Source organism: Jaculus jaculus, chromosome 6 (genome assembly GCF_020740685.1).
Source record: "Jaculus jaculus isolate mJacJac1 chromosome 6, mJacJac1.mat.Y.cur, whole genome shotgun sequence".
NCBI lineage: Eukaryota > Metazoa > Chordata > Mammalia > Rodentia > Dipodidae > Jaculus > Jaculus jaculus.
The window spans coordinates 6,268,605-6,276,187 of NC_059107.1; positions in this window are offsets into that span (position 1 = coordinate 6,268,605).

The following is a 7,583-nucleotide window of genomic DNA, read 5'->3' on the forward strand; positions in this document are numbered from 1 at the left end:
GGCACATGCATTAAGTCAAGGGTCTGTGATGCTGTGCTCCCCTTAAGAACACATGGGTGCAGGAGGAAGGGCTAAAGCAAGAGTGGCCCCACTAGCCATCACTCCCCGTGACCCACTGGGGGACTTGGTCATTGTTGTTCTCCCAACTCTGGTCTCTGCATGCCTTGGGAGCTTGAAAATACAGGCTCTTGCTGCTCCCCACTCACGTCTGCATGGAGGTGCCCTTTCTGTGGGTGTAGTCCACAGGGAGGGCTGAGCACCTGCCTCCCACACTGCAGCTGAGCAGCCCCGAGTAGTACAGCTGCCTGGCTGACAAAGGCTCAGGCCCTTCAGGATATGAGGGACATTGCCACAGATTTTGCACAACAGGGATTTTGTGAGTTTTGTGTGCGTGCTTGTGTGACGGGTCAGTCCTCATCTTCCACCTTGTTTGAGGCGGAGTCTCTCTTGTTCACTGATGTCAGGGTAAACCGGCCTACAGGCTTCAGGATCCTCCTGTCTCTGGTACAGGCATGTTGGGATTGGATGCATGTGCTAGACATCTGGTTTTACGCAGGTTCTAGGGATTCAAACTCAGGTTGTCAAAGTACTTCATCCAGCAAGCTATTATTCCCAACAACAAAAAACAGATTCTTCTTATAAAGAAGTTATTTGGGGGGCTGGAGAGATAGCTTAGTGGTGAAGGCACTTGCTTGCAAAGCCTAAGAACCAGGTTTGAGTCCCCAGTATCCATGTAAAGCCAGATGCACAAAGTTGCATGTGTCTGGAGTTTGTTTGCAAGTAGCTAGAGGCCCTGGCACATCCATTCTCTATCTGCTGCTTTCTCTCTCTCAGATAAATATTTTTTAGGTATATAAATTATTAGATTTATTAAAAATGCAAAGAAAAGGGCACCAGTCAGGTTTGCTGCTACAAACTAGAAAATGAGACAAACACTATGAAACGGCAGTTTTCAAGAGACTGGGCAATAAGCCACAGAAAGGATGGTGATCCTCGAGAAAGAGAAGCAGAGGGAACCCAAGGACGGCACTCCCTCCTGTGGGGCCCTCCCAGGCCACAGTGCAATGAGGACCCCCAAGCAAAGCTAGCCTAGAGTGGAAACAGCTGCGAATCCAGGGCCAGGCAGTTGGGAGTCCAAGGAAGAGGCCTGGAGGGGGAGCGGCCATGAGAGCCAGAGAGTGGCCCGAGAGTCTTCAAGTACTGATCAGCATGATTATGGGAAAGCTGGGGCCAGGAAGGAGCCACCGTGAAGGACGATTCGAATTCTGTGTGCAAGCCAACAGGCCAGGACCTGTGCTTGCTTCTTGCCAGCTAGCACGAACACTTGACAACGCGCAGGACACTGGGATGAGTCGTCAAATCGTTTTTGACTCAGTGGGGCAAACTGTAGCCCTGGACAAATTAACATCTTGGTCCTGCCAAGCAAAGTTTAAACCCCAGGCCTGGGATCAACTGATTCAAATAACCATGTCCCATAACACACAGAAATACATAAATATCCTGCACCAGTGAGGTGAAAGAAAGGTAACTTACCAGAAATGCACTCCTTATGCTCAAGAAGGACTGAAGGAAAGATGTCAGAGATGTGGGAAGTAACTTTTTAAAAAGACCTAAGCCACAATTCTACAAGTGAAAATGACAGTACTTGAGATAAATACACTGAATGAGATGATTAAAGGCAGATAAAACTGATGACTCAACTTGGAAGCTGTCAGAAAGATCAAGATGAATGAAACCACATCAGTGGGCAGGGCAACAATTTTAAGGGGAGCTTCCAAGGGAAAAGGATAGAAAAAAAATTGAATAATGCTCAATATTTTTCTAAATTTAAAAAAGATTACATTTCAAAGAAGCTCCAGGAACCCAGACCTAAGAGCATGAAGACACAAGGGACATCGCAAGTTGCCTGGAACGAATGGTGAGGAAAAACAAACTTGGAAGGCATTGATGGTAAGAACATACGCAAAGAAAAACATGGCATTTCTTGTTAGAAGCAAGGCAAACCAAAGATAGGAAAACTTGCATTTTTTTTTTAATCAGCCTAGAACTCCCTACCCAGTCAGTGTTTTGACAGCAGAGCTGAGGGAGAGTGGGATTGTCCACTTAGAATCACAAGTCTCGGGAGGCTGAGGCAGGATCAAATTCAAGGCTTCAAGGCCAGCCTGGATTCACTAAACCATGGGTTAATGAAAGGTGGGAGAAAAGGCTAACACTCCTCAGAAACTCAACAGCTGAAAGAACTCATTGCGGGCTGGAGAGATGGCTCAGTGGTTAGGACACATGTATCTGGAGTTTGTTTGCGGTGGCTACCGGCCCTGGTGCTCCCATTCTACCTGCCTCTTTCTCCTTCTTTCACTCAAACAAATAGTAATTTTTTTAAAAAAAGATGATGGCTTAAAACAAAAACAGCGACGCTTTCTTTAACTTGTGAATGAATGATGTAAATATACAACCCCACAAAGCCCACAAGGCGAGAGGAGGTAATTTACCACTGATTCCCGCACTCCAGGCAGTGCCCAAGGCGTGCGTGGGGGAAGGCTGCGCAGCTAGAACTACAAAGCAGATACTAAACGCACAGTTACGAGTCATCACAAAGCCAACAAATCAGGGACATCAAAAAAGCCACCCAAGACAAAAAATAGAGAAATAGAACCAAGACCAGGGACAAATAGAAAATAGCAAAGTGGATCTGCCCAACCCCATCAATAATCAGATTAAACACGATGAGAAAAATATACACCATGCTAACATTAAAATGGAGAAAGTTGGGCTGGAGAGATGGCTTAGCAGTTAAGCGCTTGCCTGTGAAGCCTAAGGACCCCAGTTCGAGCCTCGATTCCCCAGGACCCACATTAGCCAGATGCACAAGGGGGTGCACACGTCTGGAGTTCGTTTGCAGTGGCTGGAGGCCCTGGTGCGCCCATTCTCTCTCAGCCTCTTTCTCTCTATGCCTGTCACTCTCAAATAAATAAATTAAAATGGAGAAAGTTTACTTGTATTCATACTTGTTCCAATAGGACTTAAAAACAAAATAACAAGAAATTTCTGAATTATAGAATACTAAGAGCAGAGGAAAGAAATCATAAAATGGTGACAATAATTCATTAGCACTTCACATTAAATTACCTCACTGTATCTTCACAACCAACCTCCCTTGGCAGTTAGGACCACACAGAAGGTAGAACTTGCCAGCAACGGTACAGAATGAATTCAGCTGATGCTACAGACTAACAAACACTGTTGCCAGTTGTGTAGTGTGCGAACACCTACAAATGTTTTGAAAGCATTTTGAGATGTCACCTAAACATTTACAGAAAACAAGGTAACTGCTTTAATGGCTCCGTAAGACAGGCAACACCTCTACGTCATCTCACAAAGTAAAATGACTCCACTTGGTTGACCCAAGCGCAGAAGGCCAGGGGCAAAGGTCAAGCCTGGTGGCAAAGTCTTCTGTCCCTCAATACTCTGACCTGCCACTCCAGCGAATGAGGTGCAAGTGTGCTGTCAGCAAGATGACTTAGCATGTCACAATGCCACATCCCAGCACACTCGTTTTTAGGTTGCAGGTCACTTTTGGGAGACATGGCCAGGTCACCTTCCAATCTGTCTAGCACAGCTCTTTGAGATTATCCAGAAGTGTTCAGATTTATGAGCTACCAAATGTCACAAGGTAGCTTTCTGGCTCCTGTCAGCTCACTAACCACAGGAGACCATTTCATTCATTTACAGACAATTCTGAAGAGTTGCTGGTCAGGAAGGTCCCTAGTGTCCCCAAAACATACAGGCCATTGCCAAGGCTCTTGGTTGCCCACCAGAACTAGACAGCAAGATCCTATTGCTGACGACTCCACACTTGGGATGCAGGTCATTGAGAAAGGAGCTATGCAGTCAGCTGGGGGAGAGGTCATCATGATCTTTAACAGGAAGCAGGCCCTGCAAGCTTTATGGCTGTGCAGCCAGACCAAATGTGCCAACTGGTGTCCTGTCTGTTTTGTACAAACTGCCCTCTGACTGGATTTGAGGCTCCTGCTCCATAGGAGGTCATTTCTGCCTGGTACTGAAAACCTAATCAAAAGCCTATGGCTGGAGAGCCCTGAAGAAGGCACTACTGGTATCTGGCTAAGTGGATATATTATGCCCACCTAACTGCCCACCATATACACTCACGTTTATGACCATGTATTAATGCTACCCTCACTTTTGGCTACAGAAAACTCCTTTCCAATACTACTGGCGAAGACTCAAAACTTAGTGCGAAGTCACAGTGGAGTGTTGGGCACTGATACATCTCCATCACAACCCTGGGCGCTCAGGGATCACCATGGGAGAGGTGGCAGAAAGGCAAAGGAAGGAAATGGGGTTCCTTGGAACATTGTATTTCAGACATACAATGACCATGGTACTCACGACCTCACAGTGGCTGATGGCACCTACACAAGACCTGCGTAACAAGAGGGGGAAAACAATGACATCAAAATAGAAGAGACTCTGGAAAGAAGAGACTGGGTGGAGGGGAAAAGGGAGCCATCATGATCCTGGTAAAATTTATAAACCTCTCGTGAACAATGTTAAGCAATTTTCTGGAAAGAGGAAGTTAGCAATCATTAACTTGTTTAGAAATGATCTGACGAAGCTGGGTGTGCCTTCAATCCCAGCACCTCGGAGGCAGAGGCAGAAGGATCGCTGTGATCTGATGATTTTTATTTCCTCCTACACTGAGGTCAGAGTGAGTTTCTGATGGAAAGTAACCACTTGAGGCAGGAGCCCCACAAGAGGCTTAGGTACTGAAGAATGGGATGGACCAAACATTTGTGTATCAATATTGCTAGAAAAAAAAAATGTCAAACATTCCTTTAAAAAACATTCTCACAGCCAGGTGTGGTGGCACATGCCTTTAATTCCAGCACTTAGGAGGCAGAGGTAGGAGGATGGCCTTAGAGGCCAGTCTGAGACTGCATAGAGAATTCCAGGTCAGCCTGGGCTAGAGTGAGACTCTACTTCAAAAACAAAACAAAGCACAACAAAAAAAACCAAATGTTCTCAGGCTAGAGATGGCTCAAAAGTTATGGCACTTCCCTGTGAAGCCCAAGGACCCATGTTTGCCTCTCCAGGTCCCACGTAAGACAGATGCAAGGTGACGCAAGTGTGCAAGGTTGCACGTGTGCACTAGGTGGCAGCACGCACCTGGAGCTTGATTACAGTGGCTGGAGGCCCTGGCACGCCAATTCTCTCACACTCGCTCTCACATTTAAAAAAGCCTGTCAGCCTGGGTTTAATTCCCTACCAGCAAATCTTGTCTTAAAGGTGGAGCAGACACTTCAGTTATCCTCTAACCTCCACACACTTATGCACACAAAAATAAATTTAACATCCCCCCCAAATTATCAAAGTACACGTAGAGGCTTATGCCTTCAATTCTAGCACTGAGGTAGGATTGCTGTGTTTGATGGTGGCTTGGGCGAGTTGGACCCCGTCTCCAAAAAATAAAATTATCATGTACAATTATTTGGAAGGTACTACATGGTATGTGGACTGTAGTAGATGCCTAAATATGTCATACAGTGATTCTCTGAGGCATATTTTAAATTGTCAGTGAATTTGTGGACCAAAGAAGTACTGGCAAATGCTGCTTCTATGTAACATTGAGGCCACCCTGATTTCACTTCTTGTCATTCCATGCTGCTGGGCGCGGTGGCGTGTGCCTGTATTGCCAGCTATTCGGGAGGCTGAGACAGGAGGATCGCTTGCGTCCAGGAGTTCTGGGCTGTAGTGCGCTATGCCGATCGGGTGTCCGCACTAAGTTCGGCATCAATATGGTGACCTCCGGGAGCGGGGGACCACCAGGTTGCCTAAGGAGGGGTGAACCGGCCCAGGTCGGAAACGGAGCAGGTCAAGAAAATTCCATGCCTTTCCAGTCTAAACTACAAGCACAAACCTGTCTGCAATGTAAGCCCCCAAACCAAGCACTACCAGCATCATTAGTTCTTTAACAAAAAAAAAAGTCTACCTGACAGACTGAACATTATCAATATCTTTTTCTTTTCTTTAAATATTAATTCATGGAGCCCAGCGTGGTAGTACACATCTTTAATCCCAGCACTTGGGAGGCAGAGGTAGAAATGCCTTGAGTTCAAGGCCACCCTGAGATGACAGGTCAGCCTGGGCTAGAGCGAGACCCGACCTTGAAAAAACAAACAAAAAAATTCATGGGCTGTTAGCTCAGTTGGTAGTATGCTTGCCTAGCATTTTCAAGGACTTGGGTTTGACCCCAAGTACCACATAAACTGGTTGTGGTAGATTACATGCTTGTAATTTCAACACTCAAGTAGTAAAAGCCAAGAGATCACAAATTCAAGAGCATCCTTGGCTACACAGTGAGTTCACAGCAAGCCTGGGATACCAAAACCTTATCTCAAAAACAAGTGAGGAGCAGTTGGACAGACGGCTTAGTGGGTTAAGGCACTTGCCTGTGAAGCCAAAGAACCCAAGTTCAATTGCCCAGAACTGACATAAGCCAGATGCACATGAGTCTGGAGTTCATCTGCAGTGATTCAGAGGCTCTGATGTGCCCATTCTCACTTCCATCTGCCTTTTTCTCTCTCAAATAAATGAAATACTTAAAAATATAAATCAGCTGGAAAGATGACTCTCCAGCTATGTTCAGGCACTTGCTTGCAAAGCCTAACAACCCAGGTTTGATTCCCCAGTACCCATGTAAAGCTAGATGTACAAAATGGTGCATGTATCTGGAGTTCATTTGCAGTGGCTAAAGGCCCTGGCACGTCCATTCTCTCTCTGCTTACAAATAAAATTGTTTTAATGAGTAAATAAGTAGCATACAATATGGAGATTTTGTGCAAAAATAGGCACAGTAAGAATACATAGAAGCAAAAATGCCCATCTCTTCTGTCAACCAAGCAATTAAGTTCTGGATGTTTTTGCAACCCTCTCCCCTCCCCAGCAGCAAGGATCAACAAAAGCATAAAACATTGCTTTCCCAACTTTCACAGGCTGAGGGGTTAGGATGTACTTCATTGATAAAGAAGCAAATATTCAACAAGTTTAAGACTACTTGGGCCTTGGCATAAAAAAATCCAAAAGCTAGCCAGATGTGACGGTACCTTTTGGAAAGCCAATTTCCAGTTCGATTTTATTTATTTATTTGAGGCAATCCTAACAGATTATTTTTTTCATTTTAAATGTGAGTGCGCGAGTGCTGGAGTGAGCAGGTGCAGTAGGGCCTCCAGCCACTGCAGTAAAACTAGACACGTGCACACCATGGGAGCATGGGTGACCTTGCATGCTCCTATCACCTTGTGTGTCTGGCTCACGTGGAACCTGGAGATCAAACACGGGTCCTTAGGCTTTACAGGCAAGTGCTTTAACCACTAAGCCATCTCTCCAGCCCTAGACTTTAATCTTAGTGAAGATGGCTTCACTAACCTGTTAGGAGGGGTAAGTGGGATGGGATGCCTTTCTAGGAACCCGGTCTTCACCACCACCATCCAGCAGAACACAAAACCTACAACTCAGTAAGACTAACGAGCACTTCCAATGAGCTTTGGTTTCCAAAATCTGTAAAG